We start from the raw sequence: 27,311 nt of genomic DNA, 5'->3' as shown, positions 1-27,311 counted from the left end.
CTGCACGCACCTGCATATCTGTGGGGATATCTCCATCTTATTCCTTAGAGACATTGAACCTGGAGCCTGCATTTTTTAACCAGGCTGGCATCAAACACTACCTCTGCTTACCACAATCCTGAGAGTACAGGTACGTGTGCTCCCATGCCCCACTTTATATATGGGTGCTTTGGATTTGAACTCAGGTCTTAAAGCCAGTGCACCAAGTGCTCTCACTCACCTGAGCCATTTATTCAACAATTTACTTAAAAGCACTCATATTGTGTGGCTGTCAACAAATAGTTAACCACTCACTCGGCGCCTCATATTTTGCCTGTGAAATGTGTATAAAAGCATTTATAGTATTTGTCCTGCCTACCTAAAATCTTCTGGAAGAATCAAAACAAGGTTTGTGAAAAGTGCTTTGTATATCAAGCTCTATACAAATACAAAATATAAGCAAAAGGGCCCAAACACCCAACAGCAGATGTAGAAAGAAATGTATCTCACTTTCCATACCTGACAAAGCAGAGCTTTACTTGGAGGTGTTGCAATGATCCCATCCCCCCTTTTTTTCCTAGACCCCAGTCACTGGGACATTCCAAAATCTGTTTGTAACAAGCCTCAGAATCTTGTCTTTTGACTCTCTAGACTTTTTTTTAATGTGTGAAGTTGGAATATAAATTCTGCCCACTATGTCTACTCTTCAACAAGTTACTCAGTAGTGAGTCCTCATGAACAGATTTCACCTTGTCTTCACTTACTCTGTCCAGTGGTGGGAAACTCATTTACTCTAAGTTGACAGAAGGAAAAGTCTTCATCTCAACATCAGCATTAACAATGTCTACTAGTTTTTCTAGGTGACTTTCACTATAACATCGGACTCATTTAAAAACATTATACTTATTTGTACGAATGTCTATGTGCATGAGGTCAGAGGCCAATCTGAGGGAACTGGTTCTCTCTACCATCACATGGATTCCAGGGACCACACCTGAGTCAATTTGCAGGCGAGCGCCGCCCCTGCTGTTACTCCATCTTGCTGGCCTCCACTATAACATTTAAAAACACTGGACCTTGAAAATGGGCTCACTTTGTAGGTTAGGAACTTTGCACTACACTTACAAAATCAAAAATAGTGACGTGAGTAAAACAAGAGGCCAAATATCCAGAAACTTCTGGGTGGGTGATGCATGCAGGAGGCAGAGGAAGTAGGAGTGCTGGAAGCTCAAGGCTGCTGGGCCTACACAGTGATTACACAGCCCACGGGTGCACTTACGCTAGCCACAGACACATAGCAAAACCCTGCCTCAAAACAAAAACAAACCCCCAAACCCCAAATATCCATAAACCACAAAGTATTAATCTAAAAATACAACTGTAAGACTGGAGGACTAACAATATTTTTCTGTGTCAGCTATTTTCTTTTCTTTGCATTGCTCTTTTACAAACCTGCAAACACCTCCTGTTCCTTTGGTCCCTCGCTGGACAAGAAGGAAGGGACCTATGACTAATGCAGAAGCTAAGGTGGTGTCAACAAAGGACTAAAGCAACTTATGATTTCCTCCTCTGTCCAACCTTACTACTTTCACCTATCTCAAAAACACAAATCAAGCCTGACTCGCTTCTCTGAAAAGAATTTTGAAGAGACATGAAGTAATCTACATTTTTTCAGGCCAACCAGGGGTAAGTGTCTAGAAACATATTTTAAAATAAAATACCGGCACTAAGAAAATCATGAGGCTGCTTTACAAAAAGGCCAAGCCACAGGAAAGCAGAGGTGCTGTGCTGCTGCTGATTTTCTTTGTGGAGCCTGAAGGCTGCACACATGTACTGAGTGAGGATATTTTAAATAGCAGTGGCTGTATTCCTTCATCTCACCATATTATTATTATTCTTTCATGTAAAAGATGCAGGTAAGTAACATGTGGGCTGTGATTTTAAGAGCTTCCCTGTATATCTCAGTGACGGTAATCATTAAAATTTGAGGATCCCTTATAATCACTTTAGTTACAAAACTCATTTAATTTTTTTCCCTTTTTTCAGATGTGTCTGCATGCAAGCTTATGCAGAGGCTAGCGGCTGACATCTTGTGTTTTTTTTTCAATAGCTCTCTATGTTACTTTTTTGAGACTGTTTCTCAGTGAACTGAGGGTTCACCAATTTGGCTACAGTAATTCACCATGACTCTGGGATCTGCCTGTCTTCCCCTTCTCGTGCAGGGGTTACAGGTGTGCACTGCACCCAGGTTCTTTGCATGGATGCTAAGTCCTAATGTTTGTGCAGCAAGCACTTTGCCGACTAAACCATTCAACTCCACCAACTCATTTAATTTTGTTCGTAAGTGGTGCAATGCAGGCTGGGCACAGCGGGGTACGCCATTTATCCCAACACCTGGGAAGCAGAAGCAGGAAGATGTTTGTGAGTTTCAGGCCAAGGCTACACTGTCAGCCTGTCTCAACCAAACAAAAACTAACAAAAAATATAATGCAGGAGTACATGCACACACCCTTGACTTTCTCTTCAAGACTGTTTTGGCTAGTCTAGGCCCTTTGATTGTGGGTATAAATTTTAGAGTAAACATGTCACTTTCTGTAAAATGTCTTCTGGGATTTTGATTAGTATTGTGTCAAATCCACAGAGCAGATTATTATAATAACAAATCTCCATATAAATGAATATACCTCTCAATTTACTTTGGCTTCAGTTTTCATGGAATGGCTTTTCAAGTTTTGATTATACATTTATAATATGTGACTGACTTTTATACACTCATACTATATTACATTGTGTAAATCTGTTGCAGTTACTTAGTTTTTGAAGCTTGTGTTGTATGCTTCTGCCAATTTTCCATATACATGTTCAATATACCTGTAAGTAAAGATAGTTTTACTTCCTCCTTTCTTAACATCTTCTTCATTTGCACACACACATGCATACACCTTATGGGGAGGTCAGAGGGCAGCTGGTAACAGTGGATCCTCTCCCTCCATTATGTGGCCCCGGGATGTGACTCAGCTTGTGGGCTGGGCTTGGCAGCGAGTGCCTCACCCTCTGGAACGCCCTGTTTGTCCTTGCTCTCTCACTGTTGATTTACATGTTTTTATTTCTCTCTCTTATGTCACTGCTTCTTAGAGGATCTCCTACACAATAATGTTAAATGTAGGTGGTGACAACAAATCTTTGCCCAGTTCCCAATCTTAGGAAATAAAATACTTTTTCTTTTACAATTGAGAGTACTGTTTCAAATGTCAAGCTGCTCCTTTATTTAGGAATTAACTGAGCTAATATATATGTAGTACCTCTAAAAATAAATACTATATATAAGTAAGAATTTTATAATTGCATTCATGAAGAAATGTAGCTTGGCTGTGGACTGATCCTCAGAGGCTCATGTTTTAAGCACAGTAAAACCCAGCTAATGGCACTATTCTGGGGGGCTATATGACCTTAGGGGGACAGGGCACAAGTGGGTCACTGTGGGTGGGCCTCTGAAGGTCACAGTTGGATCTCAGTTCAGTTAGGTCACATGAAGAGCCTGCTCTGCCACCACTGCATTGAGAGGGACTGAAACACAAAACCATGAGCCAAAATAAATATTTATTTGTCTCAGTTGTTTCTATTAGATACTTAGTGATACAAAAGTACCTAATACAGGGATATTGGTTTAGTTTCCTTACAACATCTTTGTATGGTTTTGATAGTGGTATACGACTGGACTCATAAGAATTGAGGAAAAATGTATCCTTCCTTAAATGTGTGATAGGTTTCACCAGGTATCTGGGTTAGGCTTTCTTTGTAGGTCAGGAATTTTACTTGTAGGAAAGTCTTTAAAAATGAATTCTATAGTAGATATGGATCCTTCCATATTTCTTTTTCTTCTTGGGCCAATTTTAGTAATTTGTGACTTTTAAATAATTTTCACTTATTTTTTTCTTGGATTTATCTAAGTTGTACTTTAGTCCATCCAACAAAAACTTTCATCTACATATTGTTTAACAGTCTCATTTGCTTCTTTTTATGGTAATGTTTACTAAATTTGTTCTTCGACAGTTTTGTACATGTATGTAGTACCTTCGGATCACTGCCCTCCACTCCCTTCATCCCCTGTCCTTCCTGACAAGTCTCCTGTCATGAGTCCATTGCCCACATTTGTATCTTTTTTATTTGTGACTGAGTTTAAGAAGGACCACGTGTGTGTGACCAGGGACCCACTGGAGCCTGGCAGCCTAGATGCACTAGGCCACCAGGTGGCCCTAGATCTCATCAGGCTGACAACCGAGATTAATTACCACAGTTGGCTTCCAACTTGTGATTCTCCTGTCTCAGCCTCCCAGTGATGGGGTCACAGGCATGTACCATGATACTGAGGAACTAATTTTTTTAAAAAGAAAAAAAGCCTGTCAGGCAGTGGTGGTGCATGACTACTTTAATCCCAGCACTTGGGCGGCGGATCTCTGTGAGGGCAGCCAGGGCTACCCAGAGAAACACTGTCTCATGCCCCACACAACAACAACAACAACAACAACAACAAAGAGACAAAATAGGCCATTTAGAAAAAAGTACTGACTTCTACCAACAAGTAATTAATTTATGACAACATCTCTCAGTCTTTCCCATGTGAACTAGCTTGTAAAACTAAGTTTGTAAATCCCTCCATAACTATAAATTCATATACTATACAGAGTGAGCTAACAAGGAATGGGGAAAAGAATGCCAATGATCAGCAGAAACCTGCAATCCTCAAGGAATAAAAATCTGAAACTTTCCCAATATTTATTTTCATTTGCATTATAAGGCCAAATTTGACTGACCCGAAACAGTATTTTTTATTTCCATCACTGAGAACATAATGAAATTGTTAAGGAAACAAAAAGAAACCAGGGGATAAAGGTCAAGTGCATGCCTATTAGATAACATGCGGTTAGATTCTTGCCGTTATAAAAGTAGCAGCTTACGGGTGGCCACCCACTCTCCCTTTCAGTGCTCCCGTACGTCTCATCTTCCCCACCCCTGTGCCTGCTCACTAGCCACCCTGACTTCCAGCACTGCTCCCCTCTCACTTCTATACCACAGTTCTGAATATCTTTATGTCTAAAGCCCTCAAAGTCAATGTGAACAGAGCAATATTCAATCCATTTCTTGCTCTTCTTTGGTAACTCACTTTTCTGGCTCTTGTCTTCCTTTGTGGTTTCTTCCCCTCATCAGTATCTGTCTGCTCTTGTGTTTGCTTTCTTTCTCCAGCGTATGCCAGCGTACCCATAATGGAAATGAGCAAACCTGTCCTTCCAAGCAAGGTCATTTCTTTAGTTCCTTACTCTGTCCAAATCTCTATGGGAGATCTGAAATGGAAATGGCACTTCACAGGTAACTCATATTCACAACACTGCAAGTTCTTCCCTCCTCACTTTAGAGCTCAATGGCAGAGTGCTCGCCAAACACAGGCCTGGGATTAATCCTCTGCAACCAAGGAACAACCAGACACACAAAACAAAAGGCTCCCTAGTTGTCCTTTCCCCCTGATATCATCCACCTTGACAACTCGTGCCAGTGTGTTTTCCAAGCCAGAAACCCTCAAATCAGAAACCCTCAAATCTTCATTGTTACTTAGTTTGAGTACTCACCAGATCCTATAAATTGTTTATCCCATATAGCCTTAATGCTGTTACTTTAGCTCTGGGCCACTTAATTTCTGACATAGATTATAGAATAACCAACTCATTCATTATCACAAATTCCATGCCATTCTACTGTTATTGGAATAAAACAGAAACAACACATTCTATCTAGAGGGTCCCTTGCTGCCAATAGGACAAATACTGAAAGACAGTATGACACAACACTGGCCATGATTTAGTCTTTATTTTTTGGCCTCACTGTTTTAGCTACACTCAGTAATTTCTCTAATGTCCTACTATGCCCTGCAGGTAAGCCTTCAGGTGTATTCTCCAGAGCCTCTGAGGACACACCCTGCCCCTTCTCATTTACCTCTTCAAACCTAGAGAGGCTCAACCACAGCTCTGCACCACTCAGGACTTGAACTGCGGCATTTCTCTTTGTAGCTTCCTAACACCAAAGCTTCCTAACACCAAACCTGTCTGGTTGTCAGGGGGTCTGACACCTCCTTAATAAAGCAATTAAAGGGGCTGGTGAGACACCTCGGGGTTGAGTACCTACCGCTCTCGCACCCACACCAGGTAGTTCACAACGCCTGTAACTCTAGCTCCTGGGGATCTGATAGCCTCCTGGACTCCTGTGGCCCCTCCATTCACAATGGGCACACACCCATACATGTAACTAAAGTAAAAATAAATCTTGAAAATCAACCAATAAGTAAACTAAGTAACATTTCTATCTCCATTGTTTTCCCTTTAGTAAAGTCTTTTTTCCCCTCAATGATAGTGCAAAATCACATTACCTGCATCTTTTAGGCTACTAGGCACTTAAAGCCCTGAGTTAAGGGTTATAATAATAATTTATTCCTTCCTATGTCAAATCTTTCCATGGACTGAGACTATAATTTATTTTATCCATGTATACAGTGATCACAGTATCTTGCATAGTTAAAATTAGAAAAAGAAATCACATTTAGAGCCAAGCGTGGTAGTGCACGCCTTTAATCCCAGCACCCGGGAAGTAGAGGCAGGTGGACCGCTGTGAGTTGGAGGCCAGCCTAGTCTACAAAGTGAGTTCAGTGAGTTCAGGACAATCAAGGCTACACAGAAAAACCGTCTTGAAAAATCAAGGGGGGAGTGGGGGAAGAAGAAGAAAAGAAAAAAGAATAGAATTTTTAGAGTAAAAACCTTAAGAACTAAAAAGAACCTTAAAAAAAAATCACCATTACTGAATAACAACACTGATAGGCCCAGAATACACATAAAATGTAAGATAATCACACGTTTATAGATAGTTGTGCCTGTACTTAAAAAGTAGATTAAAGACCACAAAGACAAAGCTGTCATGTACTTGTCATATCCTTTCCTGAAGCTAGCTCTACCAAACCAAATCCCCTCTGGGAATCTTCTCATTTTTAATACATGGCGGAAACAACCGCAAGTGAACTTGTGATTCCCAACTTTCAGCAGCAGCATCTGTTACTTCAACGGAAACTTCTGAGAAACACTCAATGCCACATTAAAACCCCTGAGGGTTCAGCCATTTTATTGACTTGCATTCTCAAACTGTGCACTTGTGTGTGTTTTCTCTTGCCTTTTTCCTCATCTTTATAGTTTTTCATTTTAATATCAGGCAGAAAATCAATTTAATCATAATTTTGTGCTTAAATAAAACAAATTATAACACAAGAATTTTTTTTCCCAAGACAGGGTTTCTCTGTATAGCCCTGGCTATCCTGGACTCACTTTGTAGACCAGGCTGGCCTTTAACTCACATCAATCCACCTGCCTCTGCCTCCCAAATGCTGGGATTAAAGGTGTGCGCCACCATGCCCGGCTTAACACAAGATTTTAAAAAAGAAAATGTTCATCTTATTTTCAATCATATTAAATTTACCAGAAACAGCTCATATTTAAAATTATATGTAAAAGATAAATGAGGATTTGACTTTTCTTTTTTTAGATATAGAGGAAGAAGAAGAAAGAGGAAATAAGTGCAGGTGCTTTGCTCGGGGCTACAAAGAGCTCTTACATTTTTCAGTCATATAAAAGTCCATTGCCAGAGGGAAAGGACACAGGACAGTTATCAAATATCCTCTAATCCCTAAGCCTCAAGATTTCATTAGTGAGCTATCAGGTTAAGAGATTCTTACTTAGAAATTCAAGCTGGGCATGGTGACTCAGGCCTGTAATCTTAGCACTTGGGAGGTAGAGGCAGGAAGATCATGAGTTCAAAGTCATCCTCAACTATGTAGAAGTTTGAAACCAACAGGGGTTATCTGAGACCCTGTCTAAACAAACAAACAAACAAAATTAATTGTAAGTAAAAAAAATAGAGTGAACAAAATGACAAACAGATAACAATACACTGGGATACTGAAGTCCTTTTCTTCTTTTAAAGATATCATAAAATATTTCTCCTACTAGCAAAAGGTTAGATAAACACCTGATTTCTATTTTCATACCCCTGCTGGCCCCCTCAAAGTTATCAGTAAAAACACAAGCACAAATAACCCAGAGGCTACTTTTTAAAAAGCTTTGAAGCTGTACAAAATGTGTTAGCCCTCTTCTGGAATGGGGGCTAGCAACCTGAAAGCTATATTTTGAGTTGTTTTATTTTTTAAAATAGAAAACTGTCTCCTTCTCATTCCTTTTTTCTTCAGTGTCTGGTTCTGTGCTCACCCTCTCCTTGGCAGAACAAGTCACCACCCTGATAATTTGTTTCTATTATCATTGTCGGGGTCAGATTTGCTTTGAATCTCTCTCTAGATGTTAGAGCAAATATGCATAGGTTGACATTTATGATTTCTCTTTTTTCTTTTTGTGGTGTTGGGGAAATAGAATCCAGTGTGTTAAGCATGTTGATACAAGTCATTATAAGCATAACAAATCCAAAGTGAAGCATCTTTACAACTTTACTTTAAAAGGGTTCAAGTACCTTGGGTCTTAAGTATATTTCTTTCCTTGTGTGTCTGTAGGGCAGTTACATGTTTTGTCTTCCTTATATTCTTCAGAAGTTACTCATTCCCTAAGATTGAAGGCTGTTCTATTGGCATTCCTTCAATCTCACTTACATACAAATAGATTTTTCTCTAAATGATTTCAATTTTTTAAATCAAAGTAATGCATGCATTTTATAAAAAAAAAAAATCCTAACAATAAATACTAAAACAAAACAACAGCAATGAACTTGATACTATACTGACTCTTCAACTAAAGAATTATCTAAAAAATTTTTTTTCGAGACAGGGTTTCTCTGTGTAGCCTTAGCTGTCCTTGAACTTGCTCTGTAGACCAGGCTGGCCTTGACATCAGAACTCAGAGACCCGCCTGCCTCTGCCTCCCGAGTGCTGGGGTTACAGGTGTGCGCCACCGCCTGGCCATCTCAGTTCTTAGCATTCATTTACTGTGATCTCAATGAGAGGCGAGTGGAATGATGAAACAAAAACTTGACTCAACTGGAAAAAGAACTGAAGGAGAGAATTCATGAACAGAAAGACAGGCAGCTGTGTGAGGAGGATGATCACCGGTTCTAAATATTGGTACCTTGTCAAGCTTAAAGCTTGCATCTTCTACTGTGGCACCAAGTCTGTGGGGGAATTTAGATACTACTGGAACAACCAGCTACAATCAGTGGCTCACATTTCAATTTAAATCCAGGAGGAATATGTCTGATTAAGTTGTTCTTAAACTTCAAACACAAATATTTGTTAATGTGCCTATAATAACTATTAATTACAGAAGCTGAAATTGCCAGAAAACAAAAGGCATGAGGCTAAAATTATTTAAAACTGTGTTCAAAGGAGAACTTAAATTTTTTATAGTAACATACAACACCTCAAAGAAACTATGCACTAGACCTAAAGAGCACATCTTTCCAATCCCCACTAACAGACTCTCCCCAGGTATAAAGTCAAGATTGAGACAGGACACAGTACATAAAACCCCAAGATGCTGACATTCACCTCTACAAGGTCATCTCATTTTCAAGCACTAGTCAAGTATTAATGTGGATACAGCTCTACTTTTAATAAGGATTACATTTGATACAGATAGGAACTGTATGTGAGGAGCAATGCCAGTTTTCTACCGAGACAACCCTGACTGAGGCAGTATGAGAACAGCGCCTCACATGTGCAGCTGTGGTCCTCAGGCTGAGTCTGCATGGGCAGAGGCAGGCTCCATCTTACTCTCTTACAGCTCTGATCATTTGCTTAGCGTCCAGTATAAAGCAGGGGTTCTACAAATACTACTTAATAAATTCTGAAGAACCAAGTGATTCTTAAAAAGTCATTTTTATTAAAGTTTTTCTTTTTACATATTTTATTTATTAATTCTGTATGTGTTCGGGCACACACATGCGGGTGCAGGTCAGAGGACAACTTATAGGCGCTGGGTCTGCCCTTCTCTGGGGTCTGGGGACACGCCAGCAGATGCTTTTACTTACAAGAGCTGGGTCTGCCCTTCTCTGGGGTCTGGGGACATGCCAGCAGATGCTTTTACTTGCTGAGCCATGTAGCTGGCTCTATGTTGATCTTTACAGATTATTATTAGTATCAGGGTATGGGTTACTCTTGTACTTATACGAATACCACTGACAACAGTGTGGTCACTTTATAACTTGCTAAAATATCAGAGTAAATACAATTTTGATTTTGAATAGCACTCAAAAAGAATACGGTGGCCCTTTACGGAGTACATAGAATAGTTAGAGAAATCTATTACCCACCAGCCTTTCCTTATTGTGTTGCAGCCTACTGGCAGGAAGACCAAGATGTAAAAGACCAAGTACAAAAAGAGAAAAGAAAAAGTAGGAAAACAAAGTAAGAGAAACTATTTTAAATATCTCAGAATCAAAGATGGGCAAGAATACCATGCAAGGAAGCACTAGGAATGAATTGAGACTCAGGCTCTTTAGAACACATTAAATGACTGCATGCTAAATATTTTTTCTCTCAAGATTTCAACTTCCAATTTGTGAGCATAAAATCTAGCTACAAATCTAAGACGAATCCCTTCAAACCGACGTCCTCAAAGTCCCCAGACAAAAGCCAATCACCCCAGAGCCAGATCATTTTCTCTACTAATTTCCTCATCTTTCAAAATCTCTATAGGTTCCCATTCACACTACAGAGAGTATATAGAAGAAAATTTTGATAACGGAACTTTCATATTACAAAGGAAAAAATTTAAATTCTATTTTAATTTTGTACATAGATATACATGTGAAATATTTGTCATATATTCAGTTCATGCCCCCCAGGGAATACACACTAACGTCCACTTCAGAAAAGACAATGTCTATTTATAATCCATGTGCTATGCACTATTGAGGCCTACTAGGCAGGTTTAAAGCTGTTTTTTTCAACAATGCTCACAAGTCCTGAGGTTAAATACACATGAATTAAGGATGTTTAATCCAACTTAAGATACCATCTTTTCATATTTAAAGCAGTTTCCATTAAACAGGAAACATACAAAATACATGAGCTATCCCTGAAAATAAAGCTTCTGTAGGCTAATATAAACACTAACAAAATCACTTAAGACTCATAGGGTGTTTACTCTCATTTCTTATATGTACACTTATATATTGTTTAAAACAGGCTATTTAATGGAGCAGAAAGCTGTACAAATGAAAAATCTCCCTACCTGTCATACATTTAGAAATATTTAACAAAAAACCCATGCTAAGCTATAACTAGGGCTAAGTACATGAAATATAACAGTACAGTTTTTGGTGTGTATAAATACAACACTAGTATGCATACACACAGAGAAACAAACAGTTAAACAGCTTCTACCTGTTTTGTGTACTCCCTTTCAGATATTGTCCCCTAGAGCTTTGGCCTCTGTTGCTGTCTAACTTGAATTCACAAAACTCAATGGCTCATGGTTTTCAAAGCTTAGGGCAACGTTAGCAGAACAAAGTCGCTTTCTCTCTCTCTCTCTCCTCTTCTTTTTGGTGGGTACAAGTATGGGGACCACAGGAACAGTTAAATTCATGGCATGGCTGGTCTACCACACAGTCGGGGGAATTCTTTAAATAGAGCCTGTCACTCTCTTGGCCCATCAATGGGATTTCCTCCCCGAACTGCTGATTCGTTCAGGTACACAAGAGAGGAAATTTCAGTTAACCTTTGTTTCACCCCAGGGAAAAATCTGTCTGAAAGTATAAAATGAATAGATTAAAAAAAAAAAAAATAAGCTGCTCAGCCCCACGGCTGCTCTCTTAGTGCTCACTGCAGCTTAAGTTAAACAGCAAAAAGGGATGGAGGAGTGTTGCATTCCCAGTGGAAATGCATAATACAGGGCATCCAGTAGGTCAGATTTTATTTTGATGACTAAACCAAACCAACTGTCCTTTCTGTTAAATAAACCTGAAATCCTCCTTCTGACAATCTTATGAGTCAGATTTTTCTTGTGTCACCGAATCACTAAACTGCTGTAACCTAAGTGTCTCTAACCAAACTGCATTTTCAATCTTCTCTTTAAAAAAATTAGACTCTTAGGAATATTTGCAAACAAAACTTGTTTAATTTAAGCAGTAACAGGGTGCCAGATGAGAGAAAGAATGAACTCAATGAGAATCCCGCTGCACTGTCCTCCATTATGCTTTTCAGGAGGAGGGACACACTGTGAACCATTAACGCAGGAGGAGCTTTTGGAGAGGCTGGAGGTGGCTCTGCAGATGTGGGAAATCACGGGGTGAAGGGTGAACACAGAGAACATGTAAGTTAAACTCTTTTCCCACGAGACTAAGATAATTTAGATTACATACCATTAAAAACATGAATATATATTTTGAGACATGATGGGTGAATACACATTGGATACCTATTTCTACCAAATTATTCCTGAGCCCAGTGAGGCAGAAAAGTTATTGTGTTGCCAATACCTTTTTATACATTTAACTTATTATAATTATAATATATTGACTGTAAACTATTGGAGCAGCTCTCTAAATAAAAAACAAGACCAATTTAACCTCAACGACCAATGCCATGTTTCATAAAAATAAAAACAAAAAAGATTCAAGGCATTTTAGCTTATTTTTCTTACCAGTATATGAACATTTTCTATTTTTAATCAACACACTATACATCGATAGAATAACATGAAACTTTTATGTCCAACCACACTGTAAATGGTTGAATCAGAGTAATCAGTTTCTTTACATTAAGAATCTCACCTCCTTCCCAGTTATTTGATATTGTACTTATGAGAGAAAACCCCACAAAATTTTCCATTCTGTGCTATGTTTATTTCACTTAACACAATGTCCTGAAATTCTACCCATGTTGCTGCAAATGACCAGATTTCAATCTTGGTGGCCAAATAATATTGTATAGTGCATGTAGGACATGTTTTCTTTATCCACCCATCTGTCGATGCACATCTTGGCTGGCTACTTCTGTCACTCTGAATAAACACTGCTAGAATAAACATTGGAGTACAGGTACCAGTCTGACACACAAATTTTTTTGGATATATATGTTTATGTGCATACATATAGCCTATATTACACCCAAGTAGTAAAACTGTCAGATTTCATGTTAGTCTTAAAAAATATGAATAAAAGAATTACAAAATTAACTACTATAATTATCTGTGATTTACAGCTCATTTCCCTTCCCATCTGAGATTGTGCATCAACACAGACTTTTCTATTACCTCTCTTCCATGCCCAACTATGTAACCAAGAAAGACAGAGTAGAGTGTGGCTCTATGGAAGCTATATAAATTACAATTGGAGAAACTACATCATTACACAACACAGACTAATGTGCAGCCAGGACACACGAAAGCACACAGCACAGCAAGGCAGCATTATTATATGGGTGAGACTGCACAGAAGGGAAAACATGGTGTCAGAGTTCACAATGGCACACACATAGTTATCTAAGGCAAAGTGTTACATTTCCTTGGTTAAAATACCACCATATTTTAAAAGCATTCTTTTTTTTTTTTAAAGGTACTGAGTTATATATGGCTCTTCAGCTTTTCTTCAAGATCTACACTGGATTTTCCTGCTTTAAGACCTCAAAAAAGTTATACTGAGTACATACTGGTGATTCTCAATTTTTAATAGTTAAGTGTGATAAGTGAATTTACTATATTAAGAGAGTTTTATAGCATCTGTTCAGAAAAGATCATATACTATCTTCTCTCTTCTAGTTACACAAAACCATTTTTTCAGTGCCTTTTCAACTGAGAAGAGTCCTATTCAGCATGCTTCTCCTTTTTTTAAAAAAAGATTTATTTATTTATTATGTATACACTATTCTGCCCAAATGTACGCCTGTACACCAGAAGAAGGGACCAGATCTCATTATAGATGGCTGTGGGCCACCATGTGGTTGCTGGGAATTGAACTCAGGACCTTCAGGAAGAACAGACAGTGCTCTTAACCTCTGAGCCATCTCTCCAGCCCCCATGCTTCTCCTTCTAAGGTCGTTTATACCAAGCAAGTTTTGCTTTCAGATTTTTATTTTCTATTTATTTTATTTTTATTTTCTTCTACAGTAGCTACATGTTTCTCTTTCATTTCTGCCAACTCTAGGCGATGCAGCTCCAACTTTCAATTGTAGCAGAGAAGCACTAATGGCTCCCCTGGTTCTTCAACCAACACGCTGGTAGCGTCAGCACCCCGGCTTCCCCAAGGCCTCCTCTGGAGCTGCTCATACTTGGAGTTAGTGGCACTTTAATGGGCCACAGTTACAGTAGCAGCAGTACAGCTGGTGATGGAGACACTGACTGGTGGGCAAATCTAATTTTCTGAGGAACCTCTAAGGCCTCCATAATGGCTATATACTGATTTACAACGCCACCAGCACTATGTAAAAGTCTCCTTTCTCTACATCCTCACCACCATTTGTAATGCTCTAGGTCTTCTTGTTAGATGTAAGGATCTTCTAGATAAGATGTCAAAAGTGAAGGCAACAGATGTTGCTTACATTTGTATACTTACTAATAATGTACAAATGAGACTATCACAAACTAGGAAGCGTCTGCTTAGCAAAAGAGAAAATATAGGAGTAAAGAGACAAACAGCCAAACAGGAAGTGAAATTATCCATCTGGATTAATATCCAGAATACATAATGATCCAGAATACATAATGATCCCAAACAACTCAACAGCAAGACAATAAATAACATGACTTTTAAAATTGCCAAGTGACTTAGATGGATATGGAAAAAAGGTCAGTATCACTAATAATTAGGGCTATAAATCAAATCAAAATGATCAAGAAATGTCAGCCCATCCCAGTTAGAATAGCTATTATAAAAAAGGCAAGTATTCTTTTTTCCTTCTTTTTGTAAGTGTTGGAGATTGAACCAGAGTTGTGTGCATACTAGATAAGTGTTCTACCATGGGTCATATCTTTAGCCTAGCTTAAAAACAGAAAGAAAAAAAAACTTTTAAATAAACTTTCTTTTAGGAGCAAAATGAAAACCAGTATTTTCTACCATCAAGGTTCAGATGTACTATCTACGTCCATAATGTCTAGCAAGTGAGACAGAACAGGAAGCTGGAAACAGAGTGGATACAGGAATGGAAAGTAATCCCTCGGGCCCACGCCCACTTTGCTTCATTTTTTGCTGGATGAGTCAGGAAATTCCACATAACCAGTACACTGTAAACACTCTATAAAGCGTGCTACAGAAAGACAAACACCCCCCCCCCTTTGTGTGTAAGACATCCCAAGCTAGAGTGCTAAAACAGCTAATGTGGGCCTGCAAGATGGCTCAGTGAGAAAGGTGCTTGCCACTAGGACTGACCTTGGGGCCTGCATGATGGAAGGAGTATGTCAGGCGTTCCATGTCAGGCATGCTACCCTCCATATCATGTATTCATACATGTGAGGATGGGTATGCAACACACATATATATTCAGAAAGTCAAACAGGCAGGATTCCATTCCAAGATGAAATGTGTATGACATCTGAGCTTACAGGTGACTCTTCTCTATAAACCTGAAAAATGGCACTCACAAATTACAGAAGGACAGTCTCTTTAAAAGAAATAAGCCAGTTCATTTTTTACTTAAATTATTAAACTTTACTAGTCTTTGAACTTGGTTATAATTATATTCTTCAAGCAATGCAACTTCAAAAGCCACAAGATCAACCACAATATGAGGTGTGATGAGGGTGCCTGAGTCTCTCCAGAAGCCCAGCCACTCCCTTCGGTGTGTACTTTTACTTAATAAGTGGCAACTTTGCTTCATTCTGACTTATCACTAGCCTTATCTGAGGTGAACTCTCTGGAAAGAGCTCCTCAGGTTACACACCTGGCAGCTGTGTCTCCTACTGTCAATGAAAGCCATACAGAACCACCTCCAGAACTGTTCTTGCAAAATTGGAATCCCATACTTAATAGTATTTAATAAATGGAAAACTTGGAAAGTTTATGCTCTTTTCTACTGATTAGGCCTAAAGGTTCTGATAGTAGAGATGATGTTCGCAATATCTCTTTTTACTTTAAGAGGGAAGTAAAGTGTTTACGGCATAGCAAGCCAACCAGATTAAGGGAAATGGGGTGGAGACCTGCAGGTTGTAACAAATTAAATACGCACCAGTTGAAACTAGTGCTCATAGCATGTCCTTCTCTTAGCACTTGCTCAGCCTCAAAAGACTTCTCAACACTGGGTGTGAAGCTCAGTGTCAGAGTGTTTGTGTAGCATGTGTAGGGTCCTTTGATTGGTCTTCAGCACCACACAATAAAAAAGAAAGACCATTTTTGTATTGTGAAATAGCATGCCAAACAGTGAAAATTAGGCATGCTATTAAAAATCAGATTAAGCACAATTATTTGTGGTGAAGAATATATTTATAGATGCCTAGAAAGTATTTCCTAAAAATCTGCTTTTTGCATAAGTTAGATATTATATACAAAGGGGTCCCAATTGTATGAATTTTTTCTAAGATTTATTTATTTATTATTATTATGTATTCAGTGTTCTGCTTGCATGTACACCTGCAGGCCAGAAGAGGGCATCAGATCTCATTATAGATAATTATGAGCCATCATGTAGTTGTTGGGAATTGAACTCAGGACCTCCAGAGGAGCAGCAAGTGGGCTCCGTATGAAGTTTTAAAAGAATTGATCTAGTTATTTTTCTTAGAAACACAAAAGTCACATGTTTTATTCCTAACAGGATTTATCACGGGAATTGTTCTAAAGTGAACAAACCTGTGTGGGTTTGATCCCCATCGCCATAAAAACAAAAACATATAAAACAACTACAACAGTACTGAACCCCCCCCATACAACATGATATAAAAAAAACAAACCACACACAATAAAAAGTTAGGACTGATATGAACTCCCAGAAGTGAACAAATATTTCATACTAAGACTGACTAAGATATGTAAGCAATAACATCCAGGTAGTCCAGATGATCAAAATAAAACAAGTAATGTAAACCAAAGGTAAGTTTCAAACTACATTTCCAGGACAAGATGGGAGCGGAGACAGATGAAATCACACAAATGATGGAGGATAACGGCAGAAAGAAAGTAAAAGATGCCAGCCATGGTGGCGCACACCTTTAATCCCAGCTCTCAGGGAGGCAGAGGTAGGGGGATCGCTGTGAATTCAAGACCAGCCTGGTCTACAAAGCCAGTCCAAGACAGCCAAGGCTACACAGAGAAACCCTGTCTGCGTGTGTGCGTGCGTGCGTGTGTGTGTCAAATAGAACTTTTAAAGAAATGGCCTAATCGGGTGCTGCATATGTCTTTAATCCCAGCACTAGAGAGGCAGAGCTAGAGGCTTGCTCTGAGTTTGGAGCTAGCCTGATCTGCATAGTCAGTTCCAGGACAGCCAGGACTATACACAGACCCTATCTCAGAGAAACCAAAAATGGAAAAAAACAAAAACAAAAAAACAAGACAGTATAGTTCCTAAAATAGTCAGCACTAGTGTTTTCCAAAGAAATTGTAAAGTAATGAAATGCCACTGCAATTGACTGTGTTCAGGTGATGCTTCATTAGCACTTAGTGAGATGCAGCAGCCAAAGTCTCAGTTCATTATCTTTATATAAAAGTTGAGTGAAGGAAACTGGTGTAGAAGTAACTGTCTTTCTTATTTTATGCATGCTTGTCTTACTCCATATTTAAAAGGAATGAATTGCAAGCATTTAGTTTGTATTCTCTTTTAAGTTGAATCTTCTTTGAAGTCATCATTTTATATTTATGATTTTATCTAAGAATTTGACATAAACATATGTGTTCTTTGCGAATATTTCTAAGTAGCACCACAGCTTCTTTTACTTTTTGGGGTAGGGTGGGGTGAAGGTGCGGGTGGGGCTTTTGGTTTTTGGAGACATGGTTTCTCTGTGTAGCCTTGGCTGTCCTAGATTCACTTTGTAGACCAGGCTGGTCTTGAACTCACAGAGATCCGCCTTTCCCACATTCTGGGATTAAAGACATGAGCCATCATGCCCGTCTTACAGTTTTATTTCTATGTGGAGATTTAACATTCATTTTGTTGTATACTTATTTTACATCCTTGAACAAAGTCATAATATTGGCTTTGACATCCTTGCCCGCTCATTCCTAGTTTGGTCATCGCAGAGTGTTTACTAAATGTCTCTTAAGATGCATTGCACTTTCCAGTTTCTATGTATGTTTGATAATTCTGAATTGTGGCCGAGATATGAACAAGGCTTTGTAGAGACTATGAATTCTGTTTTGTTCCTCTGAAGAGTGTTGGTGTTTTTCTCAAGAATCAAACATCTGACAAACATTTACAGGCAGAATTTGAGACTTTTATATAGTTTTCCCTTCACTTTTAAGCAACCAGTTCTCTGATTTCTCAAATCAGTAAAACTGAGACTTGACGTTGGTCCTAGTCACCATCATGCTTCATCAATTAGTGACTGGTCTCATGCAAAAAGCTGTATAAAACCAGGAAAGTTATCTAATGCAGTTTTTTTTTTAATTGCAAGTGTTTCTTTACTGACTTTCTGTCAGTTTTTGATTGATTTGTTTCTAGTACTTTCAGATATATAAGTATGAAAGTACTCTTTTTAGTTATACACACACATAGAAACAGTTATAATTTATGACTTAAATATTTATATCTATCTATATATTTAAATAGGTAAGTTATAATACTGTCACCACTGTGGGAGGGTTAGTCCTTTCTATTATTATCAGAACTTTGGGATCAAAATATGCATGGTGCTAGGATCTTTTACAAACCTTTTACTCCTTTTGCTTAGCTTCGCTGAGGTAGGACTGAATCTATGGGTTTCAGTGTTTTGGTGCTAGGACACTTATACATAATAAATTTTGTACAATTATTGTCAAATGAATGAATAATAAAGCAGAAGAAAATGAAAATCAATCAATAATCACCAGAAAGTTCCAAAGAGCTAGAGCAGTTACTTTGGGCTACAGTGATTAGCAATTTAAGAAACCTTGCTTCCTTCCTGGAGGCAAAGAACTCTGCCCTGAGCTCAGAATCTGATGCATTATGTACAGGGTTCTGAACTGCTCTAAATGATCCCTTCTCATGTCCTGGATAAGATACTCTAGTCATGATTTTTATTGTTCGAGGATCCTATACTGACTATGAATTCTTTTCATCAGAGAAAAATTTTACACTTTAGTTTTCTGGGCAAATTAATTATGGTTTACTATTTTAGGCCACCTTCTAAATTCCTAGGATAATTATATGAGATTCTAATTTCGAAAACATTCATTTGCAAATAGCTCATGAATACTACCCAATTTCCCAAAAGGCAGGATGAAAATGAGCACCCTAAATGATGGGGGAGGCAATTAACATCTATTGAGGGGCAGCTAGGTGAATGGCTCTATGTAAGTGCTTTATCTTACCTAATCTTCTCAATTACTCTATGACATGGATATTATTACCATCTTCTTACAGATAAGTAAAGTTCAAAAGATGGCCAAGGTCACACAGTAGGTTACGTGTGGAGCATGAATCAAATATTTAAACTTTTCTCAAAAACTGAAATCAGCACACTTGCCACCTTGTATTACAATTTACATTTACTAGCATATATTTAAGTGTATAAAATAATAGATTTCACTGACATTTTCATGTATGTTTACACTGTACCTTGAATATAGTTATCATCTCTCACACATTAACTTCTGTTGTCCCGCTTCCCCTGATACCCTTCACCGTCCCAAATAGCCCATCTATTCTCACAATTTTGAATATACTGAAATTAAGTAGTTGTAACCTGTTTTCATCAAAGAAAACAAACAAATGCCATTAAGAAAGAAAAAGCAAGGTGCAGAATGAGAGATTTCTGTCTAATATATAAAAGACTCATGCTGAGAACATATAAGCCTTCCCTACAAGCTAGTAAGATAAATATAAAACTACTAAGTCCTAATCCTTTAATAAAGAAGATATTGATGCAACTTACAACAATATAAAGGGTATTAGACTTCATTTGTTAGCTGGCAAATGAATATTAAAGCCTCAGTAAAACACTACTTCCTTTCTACCGAATACAACTACGAATACCACACTCATACCAATGTTGGCACTGATGCAGGCAATGGGAACTCTAGCACATTGTTATGTTACAAACTGGCACAAACACTTTGGAAAAAGCATTGCCATAATGCATTGAAATGGAGGATAGGAATAAAAAACAATTAATTCTCCTCCTCAGTGTGCACCTAAAAGAAGCATAAAACACTCATGTTAATAGAAGTATCACTAGCAAAGTCAAAATGCCAGGAAAAAAGTTAAATTTGTACAGTCATAGAATGAAAGATCCTACATCAACAAAAGCAGGCAAACAGACTATGCAATATTTTATATCGAAATCCACACAGCTTCAAAACTATCTGTTCCATTTTGATTCTATTAATGATAAATATTTACCTTGGGGTGGGTAAAGTGCTTGCCACTAAAGTATGTGCATCAGAGTTCAGACTCCTAGCACCATATAAGAAGCTAACCAGGTGTGCTGGCCATCTGCAATCAGAGCATGCAGGAGGCACTGGTGTGGAGTCTCTGAGGTTAAGTTATCTAGCTAGACTAGCTAGAATTAGCAGGTTCTAAATCCTTGGAGCTATTCTGCCTTAATAAAGTAGAAAGAGATTGTGGTGGACACCTGATGTCAGCTTTGGGCCTTTATCCTCATGTACACATGTGCATACCCACCACACACATACAAAGTCATGCATGATGACACTATTAAGAAATTAGTCATGCTTGGTAGTTTATATGAAGTCACATTAATACAAATATATGAAGTTGACAGCTGTCCTACTATATAACACTATGTTGATTCACAGGAAATATATACTAGAACAGCTAAAAGATTACAGATATTGCCATGGAGAGAGGGCTCAGTAGGACTACGCACTTTTGGGAAACCTGATTACTTAAGGTCAGATCCTCAGAGTATATAAAAAAAAGGATGCAGTAGCCTAAGTGTCTGCAATCCCAGCATGCCCCTGGGGAGATAGAAGATGGAGACACAACAATCTTCTGAAGCATGCAGGGCTAGCTAGTCTTGCTTACAAGGAGGCCCTATATCAAACAAGGTGGAAAGGTGAGGACCTACCAAAAAGGTTGTTCTCTGAATTCCTCTACAGACTGTGTTGTTTTCTTCTTCCTTTCCTCCTCCTCTGCCTCTTCTCCTCGCTCCTCCCCCCGCCCCAAACACAGAATAGTACTAGGCTCAGTGGTAATGTGCTTATCTACCATGTACAAAGTACTGGGTTTGATTCCTCTGCACCACATGAGTTAGGTATGCTTGTGCACTCCTGTCACTCTAACACTTGTGAGGTAGAGACAAGAGGATCAGAAGTTCAATATTATTCTTTGCTATACAGAGTTCACCTCAAAAAAAAAAAAAAGATAAAAAGAAACTACAGCTACTACTATGAGCTTTGATGAGTCTTCTAGATGGATGCAGACTGAAGAAAACTTCAGAAGAACGCTTACAAGGTAGTACCAATTTATATAATGTTTGAAAACATGCAAAACAATATTATACATAATTAAATAATAGTAAGGAAAAGAATACATGGGAGTAAAGATAAATATATTTTTGAGATGTTAAAAGAGAAGGAAGGAAGTGATTTTCATAAATGTTGGAGCAATACAGACATACACTGGCCTGGCAAAGGAGAGAGAAGAAAATCTGTGGTACGGAAAGATGTGTTTCCAGGGTACTTTAAGGCCCAATTTTTTGGCTTCAAACAGGTGTTCATAATTTTCCTTACAAATCTATGTATATTTCAAGTGATTTTTGAACATTCACGGTAATGACACTAATATAAAAGATGAACATAGAAGTTACACAATTTACAAAGTAAGACTAAGTGACTAAGAGAGGATTATAAAGTCAATTTACTGGCTTTAGGAAGAGTATAAATCCTATTTACTAGTCTCTTACACCAGACTCAGCAGATCCTTATGAAAGCCAAGGGGATAAATCATGGGAATAAATCTTGAAAATTTGGCTCTCTATTCCCAGAACTTCTGATACAAAGGCCCATTTTCCCCTTGTATGTTTCCTATACAAAGCCTATGCTTACTCTATTCAATATTTTGGACATTTTCAAACATACAAAAGTTGAGAAAAGGGCAAAGAGAAGTCCTACAGATCTAGCCTTAACATTTATTGACCCACTGACAAATCTTATCACAAGCATTATTCCTATCAACTTCCCCTAGAAATCATCTGTAAAACATTCAACATGTTAGCTCAAAAAGTCAAAACTCTTTTCCATGTAAGTAACCATGTCATCTAAATTATGCTTTTAAAATTAATCACAACAATCAATGGTACATTTCTGTTTTGAAATGTCTATAATTAACTTGCAAATATTTAGTTTATACGGTTATAAACGTTCCATTGTAGTAAACTAGTGTTTATGTCTCTACATTTATGGATTTCCTCTGTCCATACTTCCTCCTCTCAAACTACTTCCCCTTGTTTCTTGAAACAGTTTGTTAAGGAGATAAGGCAGTATCTGTAGTTTGCCACATTCTGGATTTAGATAATCATATCTGAACAGTGCTTAAATTTGAATTTCTTAGAAACAGTACTGCTACTTCCTGATAACTAAACATTCAAATATATGAGCCTATGGGGACCATTCTAATTCAAACCACCACAGTAGGTTCTAAGAAATTGACTGGTCAAGAGGCTTGACTACATTTAGATGTGATGTTTTAAGACCTATTCCTAGGTAAACACGTACTCTTCGAAGAACCACGCTGTGTGGCTACCTGTTCTGGTCAAGCTAGCAGCCACTGATAATTCTTTTCAATTGTTATTTTATTAGAAGTTATAAAATGTTGGTGCTCAAACTACCCTTTGTTCCTTTTGTAGCTTTAACCCTTCTTGGAAGCAGAACCTCCTGATTGAAGGCAGCTAATACCTCCTTGCTCCCTCCACGTGCCACTGTCATTGAAGATACCTTGAAAGTCAAGCCATGAAGCATTGTCTCTGCTTCTTCAGAACCAAGTAGAGTTTAAGCCAGTTCACTTCCAATGGAAATACCTTTAGTGCTATTTCCTCAGAAAGGAGGTGGGGAGAGAAAATGTCTTACATTTTTAAGGATGTAAAAACTCTTTAGAGGCTTCCTTCAGGGCTGAAATCTTATAAGCGTGCCCAAAGAATTCTAATAAAGATGTCAAGAATTTGACTATTCTGGTAATACAAAACAAATACATGTTGGGATTATTTCAAGGTCTGTCTTAGCCACTGCTCTATTGCTGTGAAGAGACAACATGACCAAGGCAATGCTTATAAAAGACAGCGTTTAACTGGGGCTGGCTTATAGTTTCAGGGGTTTAGTCCATTGTCATCCTGTGGGAAGCATGGAGGCATGAATGCTGGCAGACATGGTGCTGGAGAGGGAGCTGAGAGCTCTGTGTCTGCATCCAGAGGCAGCAGGAAGAGACACTCTGGGCCTGGCTGGAGCTTTTGAAACCCCATGGCCGACCCCCCAGTGAAATACTTCCTCAAACAAGGCCAAGTCTGTTTCAACTAGGCTATGCCTATTCCTTCTTTCTTTTTTTTTTTTAAATTAATTTATTCTTGTTACATCTCAATGGTTATCCCATCCCTATATCCTCCCATTCTTCCCTCCCTCCCATTTTCCCCTTACTCCCCTCCCCTATGACTGTGACTGAGGGGGACCTCCTCCCCCTGGATATGCTCATAGGGTATCAAGTCTCTTCTTGGTAGCCTGCTATCCTTCCTCTGAGTGCCACCAGGCCTCCCCCTCCAAGGGACATGGTCAAATGTGAGGCACCAGAGTATGTGAGAAAGTCATATCCCACTCTCCACTCAACTGTGGAGAGTGTTCTGACCATTGGCTAGATCTGGGTAGGGGTTGCCTAATCCTTCTTAAGTACTGCCACTTCCTGATGACTACACATTCAAATACGTGAGCCTATGGGGACCATTCTATTCAAACCACCACAAGGCCCAATCTTTAGTTTTTAATAATAGCAATGCACAAAAGAAGCCCATGTAATCCTAAATATGAATTGATAATTTGGAAATTTCTTGAAGCTGGGCTAGGACAATGGATCAATGGATAAAGTGCTTGCTGCACAAGCAAGAGGATCTGAGGTCCTCTAGAATTCATGTTTAAACAACACCAACACCAACACCAACAAAAAGCCTTGGTATGGCAGCAGGTGTCTGTAACCCTTGCACTTGGAGAGGAGAAAGGAGGATTGTGGGGCATCATTGGCCATCCAGTCAAGCCGAAATGGCTATTCCAGAATCACTGCGAGACTTTGTTTCAAAACATACACACAACATAGAAAAGCGACTGAGGAAGATATCCTAATATTAACTTCTGTACTATAACTGTGCATGCATGGACGAGTGCATCCTCATACACATATGCATAAACACACACACACACACACACACACACACACACACACACACACACACACACCTACTAGCACCAAAGTTAATGTATTTTATTGCTCAGCTCAATGTATCTAAAATGCCATTTAGTGTGTAATCAAGATAAAAGTTATTAATGACCTCACTTTCTTTCTACCCTGCCTTTAGAGTACAGCACATACCAATGCAGCCTAGACACAGTCCATGTGCCCAATTAGCACAAGTGGTGAATGTCTATCATATTAAGTGACATACTATGAAAATCTAAATGAGACAGCGGGTGTTTATGAGGAAAAACCCCTCTTAGCCTGACCACTCCTACAAACCCAAGTAACTCGGCTCCTCAAACTCAACATCTCACAGTAAACCTCATCTTTTTAAATCTAGTCCCCTTTCCATTTTCCTTAGTGTATGACATCTTTATATGGGCACTGTATAATAAGAAATCCTGGAAATATTGTGATCTTCTTCCTCATTGATTACATAAAGTTTTTACTAAGTCCTATTGATTTTATTTTCAAATGTAGCAATGAATTCATTTCTCTGCTCTCTACTACACATCAACCTCACAATTGGTCTTTCTTAATCTACCACAGCCCCTGTGACAATTCTCAATACTACATATTTAATGAAAATGCAAATATAACCATGGAGCTACCATTACACATCCTAATAACTTACTCCTGCTCTAAAAAAAAAAAAAATCTTATCATGGCCTTTAGTGTTCTGACCTTGCCCCTATAGCCTCATCTTACTCATGTGTGCACTCACAGACCACTTTCAAGCTGTACTGGCCTTCTGTTGGGAAAGCATACAAGCCATTGGCCTGCCTGTCAAGGAGACCTTACACATGCTGTTTTTCGGTTTAAGACACCCTTTACCTTACCATCTTAATTAGTTAATTCTCACCATTTGGATTTAAACTTAAATATTACTCATGAAAATTCCCTTTCTTTACTGAATGTCAGAAGCCACAATAGTTGATTGTGCTTGGGACAAGAGATCAGCTGTAGAAACGCCACAAATTCTGTTGATTTTTAAAACAATGCAATTAGTACTGGCCTCAAGAGGATATTCAAGGCTTTTAAAACTTAAGATTCTATTTATTTGAAAATGAACAGCCAAAAGGTCTGCAACCTCTGCATGTCTTCTTGGTCAGGCACAGAAACAGAGAATGAGTGAAATGTCATTACAACACTATAGCACTTTGTTTTTTTTAAAAAGCATGTTTTTAAAGAAAGCACGTTAGGTTTGAAGGGCTTCAAACACACATATGCACACTTACTGTGTTCTGTTCTAAGTATCATAGGGAACGAAAAACCTACAACTGTTTTTGCTTTGTGAAACTTTTAAGTCGGGGAATAAACTGAAAGTCAGGGAATAAAATGATACAAGATAAGATAAAAACCAGGGAAAAAATGGAATAAATGACACTACACAGGGTTCAAAGAAGACCTGGGTCAGTGTCATCAGAGAGGATACCTGTAACTTCAAGATCATGGAATCTGATGAATAGAAATAACAAAACTGAGAAGGCAGGAATCTATCTAGTAAAAAGAATGTTAAATTCAAAGGAGAGAACAGAGGAATAGGGTTTGTTTGAGAGTGGTGTACATCACTTTGGCTTGTAAGCTAAGATGATTCATCTCAACTTAATGATTGTGGTATTTCTAAGGAGCAAAATAAGTCACCAAATTCATCATAGTGTGACCATCACACCAAGCAACGTTGATGATAACAACCCAGTGAGCCAGATCCCAAAGCCTATAAATGGACAAATTAAGTATAGAGACCTCATGCGCTGTATTCTCACAACTACTCCATCTCTCAATGTTTTCTGACCAATACACAGAGACAATAATCAGATGCTTTCTCCCAAGAATTCAGTATGCATGAGGAAAGTTGTGTACTGTAGGGATGGATGCAGTTCAGTGGTAGAGGACCTGTCTAGTATGTATGAGGTCTTGGATTTGTTTCTTAGCACCATGAAAGACAGAGGGTCTGGGGTGGGGGTTGTTTTAAGGTAGCTTACAAATAACATCTGGACGACATTTTGAAAATGCTGTCAAGTGCAACATCACACTGAGGGTCATAGAGCCTACTACAAATTGTTTTATCCTAATATATTTCGTCCCTCTGCCGATGATTGTTTTCAAAGCCACCCAATTCAGAAACCTAATGTGTTAATAGTTATAGCCTTCACAGACTGTCTCAAACGGTTCTCTCTTTAACCACTTGGGCCATAATACCACTTCCTAAATATGACAATGAAAAGTTTACATGAAAACATCTGTATTTGGTAGGCCTCTTAGTTAACTACACAAATACACTGGGTTATTAACCTTTTGCAGGGTGGTGACGGTGTTAACGTGCTCTTCTGTTTCTTTGCTCTATACCAGGATGTTAGAAGTATAGTTCCTAGCTCAAGAGGCAAGCCACATGAAAGTCTTTACTTAACAGGAGATTGGGATAGTTGTGAGGGCATCCTATTGGGACTCTAGATGAGAGAAGCATGGGAGAATGGGGAAATAGAAGGATCCAGAGGGTCCTAGCCTAGAAACCTACAAGAAGAACATCATGATGAGTGGATCTGGGCCCAGGGGTTCTGCTCAAACTACTGCACCAACCAAGGACAATACTTGCAGTAAACATCGAACCCCTTCTCAGATCTAGCCAATGGACAAGACATTCTCCACAGTTGTGTAGAGAGCAGGGGCTGACTTGGACGTGAACTCTGATGCCCCATATTTGACCACTTCCCCATGGTGGGGAGGCCTGGTGGCACTCAAAGAAAGAATAAGCAGGCTACCAAGATGAGACTTGATAGCCTAT

General features: G+C 38.7%; 1 protein-coding gene across 2 annotated transcripts in view; it reads right to left on the bottom strand.

Moving 5' to 3' along the window:
* Window positions 1-27,311, bottom strand: part of ZCCHC7 (zinc finger CCHC-type containing 7) — a 177,135-nt gene that overhangs the window by 40,565 nt on the left and 109,259 nt on the right. The window lies entirely within an intron of this gene.

The sequence above is a fragment of the Acomys minous genome, assembly GCF_964271855.1.
Source record: "Acomys minous genome assembly, chromosome: 1".
Taxonomy (NCBI): domain Eukaryota; kingdom Metazoa; phylum Chordata; class Mammalia; order Rodentia; family Muridae; genus Acomys; species Acomys minous.
The sequence above is the reverse complement of the archived record's forward strand: the minus strand, read 5'-3'. Positions and strand labels throughout refer to the sequence as shown.